Below are 14,396 nucleotides of genomic sequence, written 5' to 3' on the forward strand. Positions count from 1 at the left end.
ATCCCAAGCAGGCTCAGCGCTGTCAGTGTAGAGCCTGACTCAAGGCTCATACTCACTAACCGTGAGATGATGACCTGAGCCAAAATCAAGAGTCGGACACTTAACCGACTGAGCCACCCAGGCGCACCCCAATCAACTTTTAATCATGTTTTCCACTTACTGTTGAGGTAGTTGCAAATACATTGTAGTTTTAGATTAGGAAGAGTGCCTCATTCCTATTTCATCATTTTCCTAGTAACACTTAGTTATAAATTCTTTGGCTAAATTCAGTTGGAAAATGAAATTATCCTTATTTCATTCTCAATTTCTTCATGTGAGAAAGTCACAAAAGGTACTTTTTATGTTCTGTCTTCTGAGGTTTAAATGCCAGTCTAACCTCTTATACCCTTGACACATTGTCCCAAGATGGTTTGACAATGGAGACATTTAGGATGCTATAGGATATTTCATAACTTTAAATATTTTATAACAAATTAAATGTTAATTATATGCTGGTCAGGGAAGAAAATTGCTGGAGTATTTAATTAACATTTAATTTATTAGTCATCAAATATTTAAGTAGCTCCTGTCTCAGGGACTTTTCCTCCTCATTAGTTGTAAGTTAGTAACACGTTATCATTGTTAGTTGCTATAGATTCTACTACCCAGGTATGGGTATCCTCTCTAGATTTCTTTAAAAAGATCTTTGCATACATGTACAAGGTAGAACCTGATATAGAAAGACATGTTTCTAATTCCTTCTTTCCCTCAAAGTTGATTGCTATGTAGACGTATTTTCTCACAGGAAGCCTACATTTGGATGGTAATTTACAACCTTTTCATGAGCAACAACTTTGAAACATGTAGGGTGAGTAGAATCACTGCTATTTGTAGGAGTTGGAATCTTAGTGCAGTTGTGTAACCTCCCAGTGTCACACAGTCAGTGGCGGGCATGGCATTTGATCCCAGATTTTCTTCCTTGAGGTTTAGCCGGTATCAGGATCAATGTCAGGTGGTATTTCGGTCTCAGAAAGGTCCTGACAGTTCCTTCAATAAGCCGCTTGTGTGTTTTGTTTCTAATTTATCATGAACAGAAAATGTGGTCTGTAAATGATTTTCTTGAATATATTTTTATTTTAGCAAAATACAGGACTAATGTTTTTGTGATTGTATCATGGACATAAGACAAAAATATGTATTTTCTGTTTGGAGCCATATGATTCTTCATGTTTAATACATTGATTGCTTCTATTATTCAGTTTATTGATTGCATTAGTTCCTCTAGGTGTTTGCTTATTGTTTGTCTGCTATGTCCTCCTATTTTTGAAAGAAGTATATTGAATCTTATTAGTATGTTTGTTAGGTTCATTTATTTCTTAAATTCTGTTTGCATTTCCAGTACTTTTTGCATTACATATTTATCTGCTGTGTTATTTGGTGACTGTGGCATCTTCTTTATAAGTAGTGCGTCCTTATTATTGCACAATATTTCTAAGACATCTCTGATGTTTTTATAACTTGTCTGATTTTTAAAATGCTCCATTCAGTTTTCCTTCTGTTTATATTTTCCCAGATCTCTTTGTCTGTTTCTTTTTTTCAACCTTTCATTATCACTTTAAGTATTTCTTGTAAGCTTAAATTTTTTATTGTTGTTGTTAGACAAAACTGATTGTCTTTTGGCTTTTAAAGGGAGAATTCAGTCGTGCACAGTTCAAAGACAGGCACTCTTGATATTGTTCCATCTCTTTTGCTTTGTTTTGTATTCATTTACACAGTTTAGTCTTCTTTTTATTTATATGGCTTACTGAGATATAATTGAGGCACCCTAAATGAACATACTTAAAATGTACTATTGATCAGTTTTTGATATACTTGATATATGTATACATTTGTGAAATCATGTCTTCAATCAATATAACATGCATTCCGGTCACTTGCAAAATTTCCTCATGTTTGTTTGTAATCTGTCCCTCTTTTCACCTGTGGCTTTAGAAAAGCACTTCTGCTTTTGGTAATATAAATTAATTTGAATCTTTTAGAATTTTATATGAATGGAATCATAGAGGATATATTCTTTTTTGCCATTCTTTCAAATGGCAGAGTGATTTTGAGAGTCATCTACTTTGTGTGTATAGCAGTAGTTTGTTTCTTTCATATTCCATTGCATGGATATGCCACAATTTGTTTATCCGGTGACCTGTTGATTAATATTTGAGTTGTTTCCAGTTTTTGGAGTTTATGAAGAAAGCTTCTATGAGCATTCATGTAGAAGTCTTTGTATGGACATATACTTTCATTTCTTTTGGGTAAATATGTAGGAGTAAAATGGCTGGGTTCTATGGTAGGTGTATATTTAACTCTACGACACTACAAACTATTTTCCAAAGTGGTTACGATTTTATATTCTGACAGCAGTATACGAGATTTTCAATTGTTCTGCATCCTCATCAACACAGAGATTATAATAGGACCCAGAGTCTGCATGACATAATATTCTCAATATCCCATTACTTGACATGTAAGGAACCAGGAAAATGTGACCAGTTCTCAAGGGAAAAGACCATAAGTAGATGCTAACTCTGAAGTTGTCCAGACGTTGGAATTATCAGACAGAATCTTTAAGCATATATTATTAACTATGCTTCATGAGGTCAAGGCATAGCATACTTGAATGGAAAAATAAGAATTTCCTGCAGAGAAATAAAAACTATGAAAAAGAGCCAAATGGAAATTTCAGAACTAAAAAGTACAATATCCTAAATAGAAAAGTTTACTGTATGAACTCAGTAGCATAGTAGAGAAGACAGAGGAACAAAGTCAGTGAATTTGAAGATAATATCATCTGAGAAACAAAGAAATGAAAGATTGAAAATGTTAATAGAGCCTCAGAGACCTGTGGAACAATATCAAAAAGTCTAATATATGTGTCATGGCAATCCTAGAATAAGACGAGAAAGATATTGAGGCAGAAAACATATTTTAAGAAATAATGGCTAAACTTCTCAAACATGGGGAAAATAAACCCATAAGTTTACAGATTTAAGAAACTCAGTGAATCTTAAACAGGACTCACTCAAAGAAAGGTGAATCTAGCTACATCAGAGTCATACTGATGAAACTAAAGATAAAGTCTTCAAGGTGACTGGAGAAAAGTGACGCATTACATCCAAGGAAGCAATGATTAGAAAGACACTGGATTTCTCATCAAAAACCATGGAGGCCTGAAGAGAGTAAAAGAACTTTAAGTGCTGAAAAAAATGAACCATCAGCCCCAGATTCTATGTCCAGTGAAAATATCAATCAGGAATGATGGCCAAATAAATGTATTTTTCTCAGGTAAAGGAAAGCTAGGAGAATTCAGCAGCAGGAATAAGAAATGCTCCTTAAGAAATGCCAGCGAAAATGTTCAGGATGAAAGGGTCTTCAGGAATAAAGGGAGAGCAACAGGAAATGCAAATCTCTGGGTGAACAGAAAAGATTATTTTTTCTCTTAAGGTTTTTTTCTCTTAAGGTTTTCTCTTAAGGTTTTTTCTCTTAAGGTTTTCAGTGTATGACTGAAAAAAGCGAAAACTTACGGGATTTTCAATATATGAAGAAGCTATACATACAACAATTAAAGGTCAATGGAAGGACATACGTGGTTGCAAGTCTTCTACCTTTTATATGAAGTGAAACAAAATTAGCTATAATTACATTGAGAAGGTAAGGTTAGATGTTTATATTGTCATCTCTATAGCAACCACTAAAAACAGGTCAGAGCAAAAGATACATAGCCAAAAATCCAATAGATAAAATGGAATACTAAAAATATTTAAATAATTCAAATGAGTACTCTTCCTTTTCATTGTTTTTGCTGATTTGTTAGAGTTGATATTCATTTCATTTGTTTCCTCCTAGTTAATTTGGAAGATCTGTACTTTTCCTATTCATTTTTCTGTTGCTCACACACATATACATATTTCTCTACTATTTATGTCCTCCATTAAGACCCTGTATCTTCTCTCTATTTTCCTGATGATTACTTCCAATAAAATAAGACTTTAAGAATACTTTCACTTTCCCCATTTCTAAAACTCTCAGCCCCAACCCAGATGAAACTTTTGGAAGACTTCTTTCTCTTCTCTATCTGTAACCTCTCAGTTTTGCTGAAATAGTTTAGTATTGTTAAAATTTTCAATGAAGTTTATCCCTTCTATTTTAATAATTCTTATTTAGTGAATACATCACTCATTCCCATAATTTTTAGTGCTCATTTATAGTTCTCTCTTTCTCTCTTACACACACACACACACACACACACACACACACTGCAAAGCTTGATGCTCACCACTGTTTCCTCTCCTTTAAGTTAGTTACACATGGAATTCTTGGTTCTGTTTCATTAGTTGCTTGGATAGAGTCCATCTGATGAGATACAGGTGACGTAAGTATATGCAAATAATTTTTTCCTCCTGACAATTGGATATAGAATTCTTGGGTTGCATTCGTTTTGTCTCCATAAGAAAGATGTCCTCCAAAATCTTCTAGCTTTCAATATGATGAATAAAAATTTCTTTACCACTTTGTAGTAAATTATTGTTTCTGTTAGAAACTCATAATTATTTTGTTATTGTTGGACTTCAGGAGTTTTAACATGGTGTGTATATTATATCAGGAGTATATCTTTTTCAGTCAAATTTGCTTAGGGTACACTTCGTGTACACATTTAATCTGAAAACTTGGACTTTCCCACACCTCAAGAAAGTTCTTTTATTATTTGGTTATGTTACTTATTCTTGTCACAATATTCCATTGGTGTCATTTCTGGAACTCCTATTACTGACATCTTAGTTCTCCTCCATCTGGCCTCCAAGACTTTGATCTTTTCCCTCACAATTTACTTTTCTATACTTTTAGATGGTTCTTCTAATAACAGTTCCAGGGCACTAATTTGGGTCTCAGTGTTTACCACTTCTGTGTCAATTAATTTACTGGGATAGTTTGAAAATTAAGGTTTTCAGTTCTAGAAGATTTTTTGTGTGTGTGCTAGTGAGCTGTACTTGAATTTCATGAGGTACTTTTGATATACTTTTGGTCAGTTGTCCTCTTCCTGCTATGGAAGAAGCACCACTTTGCCAGGTGCCCATTTTGTTTGGTCTTGTCTTCTCTGGAACCATTTGATGTGTTATTCTCTCCTTTTGTGTGACAATGGGACTTACATCTGGGGTATCCCAAGCAGCAGCAGTCCTGATACTAGTAAAAGGTAATATGATCTCTACCTCATGGAGTGGTGAAGTGGAAACAGCAGTCTGGGATCTCTGGAGAAAGTTGCGTTCTCCCCACACCTCATACATTCTTGTTGCCTGAAGGGCAGGGGAACTTCAGTTCCATAGTTCAGCGTATCTCAGCTTCCTGGGGACTTGTGAGACCTCAGACAAAAGGGCAATCTTTACGTTACTCTTAGGGGGTGAAAATCTATGGGGATGGAGCTCCTTCAAGGTATCCAATCATTACCCCAACTCTTTGTGGTTTCAGGCTCCCATGCGCTGTCCCCATTAGACACAAATTGGGGCCCAACATCTCTCTGGCATTTAGCTGCCCATCAGCCCCAGCAGTTAACTGGGGGTAGGAACAACAGATCATGTGAATTTAGGAGGAGAGGGGAGACTTGTACCAGTTACCTTTATTCTAGACTGCCCCTTCTTGTGGAAGTGTAAGAAACCTAAGCTGCTTCTGCATAAAAATAGTAAGGGAAATGGGAATAGGATTTTAAGCAAAACAAATGGAAAGAAAATGTGTGTATACATGTCAGATGTTAATTTACCCATGAGAGCAAAGGAAGACATTCATCTTAGAGGATGGTGAAGAGTTTGGGACATTTCATATTGCTAGTGTTTTATTAAATGGACTTTTACCTAGTGCTCATTGATTAATGAATTCTAGTGATGTAGGCTGCAAAATGTGGTCATTAAATAAGGAATGACCTTAGTCTTATACAAAATATCTCCTTGGGGTCAACTTAATGTCCTGTTTTGACCCATCTGAGGTAGATACAGTGTGGGCAGCTTTTTAGGAGTTTTTCTAAGCCTTTCATATCCTTGAGAAATCCTGCCTTGCTCAGGGACTATTGGGACTGACGGCCTGGGGTTCCTTTGAGTAGAAAAAAACACAGTGTATATTCTGAAAGCTCCAGTGATTTCCCAGTGTGGGAAATCTCTGGTCAAAGGAGAGGATAGGAACCTTGTGCTAGTCATTAAGCTGTTGTCTCTCACCTCCAAAGATACCCTTCTGTACTTTACTTTGTGATAGTTGTCTGTCACATTTATGCTTTGTTAGCTGGTTCCTGCTAGGATTTGCCAGTAAGGGACACTAAGAGGGAGACTGCAAGGCTAGAGGAAAAAGGTGGGGTTTACTCCTTTCTCTCTGCTTTTTGTTCCTTTGAGTATCACACAGTAAAGCTTCTTCACTCTGACAGCAGCAGTTCTTTCCTATAGCAGCAACTGAATTCATTTGCAGTTTTTCCAACACTTGGAGAATCAGTCTCATTGTACTCCCTCCCCTCCCTACCCCGAGCCCCAGTCTACTGGCACTCCCTTCTCTGAAGACTATAACCCTCCTGTAGGTTTTTTTCATTGTTTCTGCGTTTAAATAATTACAAACTCTTACATTTGTTCCTCTGGTTCTAGGGATGATGGCTGTTTCTTACACTTGCTGCAACCATGATACCTTAATGTTCTTTTATACTTTCAACTTTCTGATTAATAACTTTATATAATTCTTTATATTAAAATTCTTTCTATTCCAATTTCATCTGTGTTTTCGGTCTCCTGAATGCTCCAACTGATGTAAGTAAGACCTTATCTGAGTTTGTATCTGGAACTGTAGTGTGGATTTTCAGTCCATGCCACATGGGAGCTCTTGAGACAGTCTTTGCAGAAAATAGGAAGAGGCATGAATGTTCTTACTTTCTCACTTCTCTGGGCCTTCTGTGAAAATAGATCACTTGGATCCTACCTTATACAGTGGTTCTAATTGAGAGCCACCTCTTCCCCATAATGCTGTTTGGGGCACCAGAAGTTACATTCTTCTGGGGGAGACTAAGCCAAGAGTGCCTAGGCACCCAGGAAACAAGGCAGTGATGTAGAGGCATGATCCTTGGCCCTACTGAGAGTCTGCAAAGCCAGCCAAGGAGTCCTGGAAAAGGAAGAGTTAATGTTGTAGAACTCTCTGGAGTCTGTGGCCAGAACGTGTAGGAGAGACTTATGACAATGCTGCTGTAGTAGCTGCCATAAGTCAAATTATCAGGGTTTACGGGAAGCCAGGGAAGGCTGGTCTACAATTAGGAATCTGGGCAAAATTTTGAAGGATGATTGGCGTATGGCTAATAATAGTATCTTCACTTTATTGAACACTGTATCTTAAACACTTGACATCTATAATCGTACTTAATCCTCACAACCACCCATTTTGTAAATGAGGAAATAGTTTAAAATAGGTTCAGTAATTTACTCAGTCATACAGTCAAGTGGTTAGTAAATACTGGGAATGGGCCTTGGATCCAGGTCTGTCTTGAAACTAACACTCCTAAGTACTATTCTTGACCTTCTCATTATGCAGAAATGTTGATAGGTGAGAAGTCAATATCCCAAGTGGGAAGAAGACCATAAGCCCTTCTTTGGCTCTAACTGCCTAGTTCCCATTCCTCCCTGCCAGTCTGAGATTAATTTTAGTAAAAATAATGTTAATTTGAAATAATTGATATGTGTTTTACCTCTAGGCAGTTTGACCTTTTCTGTCTTTGGTTTATTTGTGTTTACTTTTTGGTAACCCAAGATATCCCTTTAGAGAACAAATCACTTTTCTTTTTTCTAACTCTTCTTTCTCTGTCCCCCCCCCCCGCCCCCCGCCTGGATCTGCTTTCATATAATTGATTGATTTTTAAACTAAGCTGGGTGCTTTCCTCTGTGACCATAGGAGGATTTTCAACTCGCCCACAAGTTATTTAGCACACACATGAATAGAATTAATCTCACATCATGGCAGTGGGAGAGGGGTGTAGTTGGGGGAAGAAGTAGCAGAGGGAGTAAGGGTCACCATCCTCTCTTCCCCCAGTAGATAACACATTCCTGGAAGGCAGAAACTCTGTTTATGACTCCATACTGCCTAACCAGTGTTGTTAATTGGTGTTAAATAACTGACCTAGGGCTTCTGTTTTAATGTATGTCCAATAAGAACATTGTATGTAGCCATCCACACTTACTTTTGCCAGCCTGTCCTTATGCCTGATATTGTTGATGGTGATATAAATAGAGCTGTTTGATGGATTTACTGCCAGGTCTACAAATGGGTGGTGGTGGCTCCTTGCTATTAAAAAACAACAACAACAACAACAACAACAACAACAACAAAAAACCACTGCTACTCTTTAATAGACAAAAATAGTTTGAACCAGCACTCAAATTTGTAACTGTATAAGGTCAGAATATTTACATTGAAACTTAGTGGAAGCCTCTGAAAAAGAGGCTTTCTGGAACCACCTTGTAGAAATGTTATGTGACAATACATTGGACTTAGAGTCAGAGGACTTGAAACTTGGTCTCATCACCTATTAGCTGTGAGCTCGGTGTCATATAAGATCTCAGAACATTGGCATCCTTATTTCTAACACCTGACTAAATCACCTCACAGTACCGTGTGAGTTAGGGTGAGATCAGCTGTAAGTAACAGAAAATTCAAATCAAATCAGCTTATGTAATAGAGAAACTATATTAGCTTATGTAATCGGAAGTCTAGAATTAGATAGGCTTCAGGATTGGTGTGATTCAGCGACGATGTTATCAAGAATCATGTCTCTTTTCATCTCTGTCCTTTTTTGTCTTTCCTGGTGCCAGCTTCATCCTGAGAATAAATACCCATTGCTATCACAACTGGAGAACCATATGTTTCCTTGTCCACATTTAGAGTGTGTATATATGGGGATACTCTGGAAATCTTTTGGAAGAGAGATGATGCTTCTTTCTTGCAGAACCCTAGAAAACTCCAGTGTACAGTCTCATTGGCCCACGTTGTGTCATATTCCTACTTTTAAACCAGAAGCTGAGGTCTGGAGCTGGGATAATACTTGTTTTCCTATATGCCCCACATCTAGAACCAGGTGTGGCATGACTTTCTGCCAAAGCGTGTGGGCTACAGCAGATAGAGTGTGGATTCCAGAATGGAAATCTTGGCAGCTACCAAGAGAAGGGGGTATGGAGGTTGGGGTAGCTACTGCAATATCTGTAATAGGAACATTGAGGATAAATCAGGCAATTTAATGTCAGGCTGGGGGTTATTCAAATTATGTGTCCCATTGAGCCCTCGAGGGCCACCTCTGAGGGGTGTGAGGGAAGGAGGGACAAGACACTCAGCCCCAATCCTGCCCCTAACACACACTTCAACCAAAGTGGCTCTGACCCCTTAATTATGAGAAAATAGTAGAACCCAATAAGCCCTGTATAATGGTATCAGTGTTACGAATAATAACAAAAATAACAAACTACCGCTGTATTAATTGGCTTAGTTTTATGTCCCATGGACTTTGCTATTCACTATCTGTTCAGCCAAGAGAAGAAACAGATCATTTTGTATCTTGCCTAGGTCCAAAAAAAATATTGAGTAATGCTGATCCCCAACAAGCTTATGTCATTCTCTGCCTATACTATATTTGAAAGCATCTTTTTTGCACCTGCAAATGCAGATTGGTTTCTGTTTACTGTTGCAAGAGACACCTTTTATTAGATGTAAGCAGAGTAGAAATAAATTATAGAAGAAGTCTTCAGTTTTAGACCTTCTTGACTTTGTTGCTAATAACTGTCAAGATAACACATTACCTTATAAAGAACACCTTAAAATATTCAAGACTCCACTGGTCAAATTCCTTAGCCAAAGGAAAGATAAATCTATGTATAAACAGGTAGATTACCAATTTAATATTGTCTGTTTCTTGTTTATCAGTCATTGGAAGTTCAAGGCCACAGTAGCTTGAATTTTCCCTGGCTGAAAGGTTAACTTGGTGTTTTTGGATAAGGGCTCCTTAGCTCTTCAGTCTTTTGACCTTGGAATGCCATTCAGGACTACAGCCTCTCCCACTAATGTGGCCTCAATTATTCACAAACGACTTTAATCTTACAAATAAACCATCCCTTCCACTGACCTTGCCCAGAGCGCCTGGTAGAACCTTTATCAGTTAATGAAATTTGACTTGAAATTTGAGGTTTTTAATCATTTATGTTTAATTTTAACTCTTTTTTTTCCCCTTTATTACAAGCGTTAAAGCTACAATGAAGAAGCAGACTTGCCCCCAAATCTGACAGCATTGTTTTAAAACAATAGATTTTATTCAAATCCTAAGCAATAGAATAAAATTGTCCTATCATCTGTGGGCCGGCTTTGGATATAATATTTCTTCATCTAGTATTTGACCTTAATTTAGAAACTCCTGTCTCTTCCCTCCCTCCTCTGTCTCCTTTCCTCCCACTTTCCCATCATCCTTTCTTCCCCTTCCCGTTCTTCTTTTCTTCTCCTCCGCTTCCTTCCTCTTCAAGGGCTGTAAGATAGATTTTGGTCCTTCTCAGCCAAAATTGCTTGGTTTTAGGATCTGCTCTGTAGGTTATTGGCTAACATGTAATTTTGCTCATGAGATCAGCTATTCTATCCTGTATTTCTGACCCCGATGAGATTGCACTATACCCTCAAGTCCACTTACAGCCCCCAACCCCATCCCTTTGGCTTCATCCCAGACTGTAGTTCATCTCTGGGGTTCATATTAAGCTCTTCTGGAACTCCTTTCCCAGCTGTCCTGGCACAGAATACTGGAACCTTAAGGATTGGCTGTTCTTTACTGGAGCATTGGTTCAGTAAAATCAGGACTGCATGCTATGACCAGGTGCAGGCAGGTGATGTAAAGGTTGTTTCCACCTCATTCCTTGTGTGGCAGGATTTGTTTTTACCATGATACCCTGAATTCATTGTCTTGCCGCTTTGAAGAATGAAGAGGTGGACACAAAATAGTAGCAGGCAAAAGTTTATCAGAATATAAGATTAGGAAGGAAGAATAGAAGGAAAGCTCTCTTTATAGAGACTGGAGATTTGAAGTGAATGCCATGAGGACTGTAGGCAAGGGTCCTTGTTTTATAAGGTTCTGGGTCAGCCCTTCCCTTATCCTTCTCCCTTGTTCGTTCTTAGGTTCTACCCTTATTGGCTTGATCAGTTCTAGGTGCTGGGTGTCCATTCCTGATTGGCTTGTTTCCATTGTGTGAAGGTGGTCTATGGCCACACTTAGGTCTTTTGTCAAATTCCAGAAGGGAAACCTGAGGGGGGGTAGGTGGGGGTCTGTTACATTCCGTTAAGAGGAACCTTAATGCCTGAAGGGGCGTTGCTGTGGTCAGACCACTCCCAGCGTTGTTTCCAAAACTCAGGGTTTTTTTTCCCTGAGTTTTCCCCACCCAGGGACCTCAGGCCCTAATCTTTCCTCCTCTCGCGCTACTGAATTCCTATCTCTTCCTACCATACTTGGAAGCTCACGTCCTCTAACGACCCTAACTCCCCTGACTTCTTCAGAGACTACCTCATGGCTGGCCAGGGTTTGTCCATTGAGATTCTAACTGGGGACATCTCTTTCACATGATTGAATTTCCACTAGGAAGCTATTGTGCGCTCTGGATTGCCACGGGCTGTTGGTGCCACCCAGGCTAGATGGGCTTCATGACCAGTCATCTTCCTGATGAGGCTGAGGCCAGAATTCCCACTGCTGGTCTTGCATGCACTGTGCCTCCCTGTCCCTGTAAGGTAGGGCTGGCAGAGGGTCTGGAGGGAGGTTCTTATCCTGGACATCAGCAGAGCACACCACGGCCATCCCTGGTGCTGGCTGGCATCCATCCCACTGGCCACTGTTACCCCAGCTTGGCTCTTCTGCCATCCCCACTGGATCCCTTGACAGGATTTTTTCGTTCTTACTCTGTCTCAGGCAGAGTCTGCAGATTGAATCAAAGGATTATGCTTGTCAACACTGACCCAAGGAGGGGCAGTTCACTGTCACAGTGCTCATAGCCCACCCTCCCAGTGAGTTTTGCTAGCTGCCTATTAACGTGCCCTCTCTGCCTCTCTCCCACTTTTCTGCATGAGTGTCTGTAGACTGGGAAAGATCTTCTGTACTGACTTCTGCGTTCAGATGTTGGCTTTACTGCCTTCTGTCTGTGTGCCTCTGGGCAAGCAAATTAGTTTTTTCTGGGCTTTAGTTTCTTCAGCTGTAAATTGAGGCTGTACTATTATCTCCCTCAAAGAGCTCCTAGAAGACATAGACAACCTAATGTCTATGAGGGACTTAACCCAGTGCCCTGGCACATTGTAAATGCTCAGTAAACACCTGTAATTACAATCATACCTATAATTTGGTTGCACTTCTGTTATCTGTCACTGTTTTTCACACTCACTATCTGATTTAAACCACCCAGCCTTCTGGGAGGCAGACATTACTGTGTCTCTTTTATATATGCAGATACCAAGACTCAGAGAATTAAGTCATTTGTCCAATGTCATGCAGCTAAAACATGAGAAGCTTACTCATTTGGACTTTGGTGTGTATGAATTCCAGAGCATCGGCCTTCTTCTCCGCTGTTACCTGTCTCCCAGCTGGATAGCACAGCTATAGCTCAGTCAAGTTCCCAATGTCCTGTCCAGGGCCCTTCCCCATTAGGGAGGCTTTATGCCTGTGCACCCCTCCTAATTACAATCCAAGAGATCTCCTTTCCCAGGTTCCTGAATTTCACCTCAAGGCCTGCCTGCCCAAGTCCCCATCACCCCTAAGTAAGGGACTCACAAGCACTGGCCTTTCCCTCTTCTTCCTGATGGGCAAGCCGTGGTTGGTCATTCCTAGGCCTGATCACCTCTGTTCACCAGTCATCTCCTGGTGATGGGCGTGCAGGAGTTCAGATGCAGGGATCATGCCTGGGAAGCTCCATGTCCCACGTGTGAAGGAATAGCTAAAGTGAGGATCACCCAGCAGGGCATCTGTTGTTATTTTTCCCTTGGGGATAGCTAAATGCCTTCAAAGTGAGCTCAGCTAGCGCTTGGACAGCCATTTAAAAAGGTTTATGTGGATAAACACTAACAAAGGCACCAAGACTTCTATGAGTATATGAACAATTCAGATGTAACCTTTGGATTGGGATTAATCTATCCCTGTCTCTCCCGTAGCTCATGCCTAGTAAGTATGGTCTGAGATGCTAACAGATGTCATTAAACTGCATGGGAAGAGGGACTCGTGGTCAGCTATGTTTGAGACATGCTGATTAAACAACTTTCTCCAGCGGAAGACTTTGCACAGCCCTAATACGTGAATTAAAACTCGCTGGAGAGAATGTTGCTTGCAACATTTCCAATCATGCTAGACCCTGGAATTTTTCCTTTTATCCCACAGAGCACCCACTGAATCAAGTATCTCAGTAGGCTGGGAGGAGGGGGACTGGGGCTTGATCCTGAGGGCCACCAGCAGCCATGTGACCTGAGCAAAAAGCCACTTCCTTGTATGGGCTGCAGCATTATCAGCCACATAATGAGGTTATGGGGCCACTAAATGAGGTCTTTCGAATGTGCCCATTCCACCTCTGGGTTTATTAGAATCCCTGTTTTTTGCATGTGTCCTTTCTGGGAGATGGAGGGTTGAAAGGGGGTTAAAGAGGAAGGAAAGGGCCCAGTGTGACCATTACTAGGCAAAAGCAGTCTGCTTATTATCTCTTATTGTCCTGTATTTTTCCCTTGGAACTCAGTATACTTGTGAACCCGATTTTTACCCCACATCCCTCTTATGCATTTCCCAGCCCCTCATTTTCCCTCATGCTCTGTCATCTATGACCAGTCATCAGGTTGTGTTGGTTCAGTCTTTGAGATCTATCCTTCAGTTTATCACCTCCTTTTCATTTCCCCTACCATCACCCTGGTTCCTGCCATCATCATCTGTCAGCGGGACACTGCAACAGTCTCCTAGTTGGCATCCCAACTTCTTGTCTTGCTCCTTAAAATCCATTTGCTACTCTGAAGCCAGCTTAGAACTTCTTCATTGGAAACAAAATTTACAAGATTTCTCTTTCAAATAGCACTTTTGCAAGCATACTAATGTCTCAAGAAGGGATTACTGGCTGGGACATGGAAATTGTTTGGCCTTATAGGACTTATTTATCTACTCATTAAAAAAAACAAAAAACAAAAAAAACTTTACCTTAGAGAGGGAGGGAGCCAAAACATAAGACACTCTTAAAAACTGAGAACAAACTGAGGGTTGATGGGGGATGGGAGGAGGGGAGGGTGGGTGATGGGTATTGAGGAGGGCACCTTTTGGGATGAGCACTGGGTGTTGTATGGAACCAATTTGACAATAAATTTTATATTAAAAAAAAAAACTT

The sequence above is a fragment of the Lynx canadensis genome, chromosome C2 (assembly GCF_007474595.2).
Source record: "Lynx canadensis isolate LIC74 chromosome C2, mLynCan4.pri.v2, whole genome shotgun sequence".
NCBI classification, from domain to species: Eukaryota; Metazoa; Chordata; class Mammalia; order Carnivora; family Felidae; genus Lynx; species Lynx canadensis.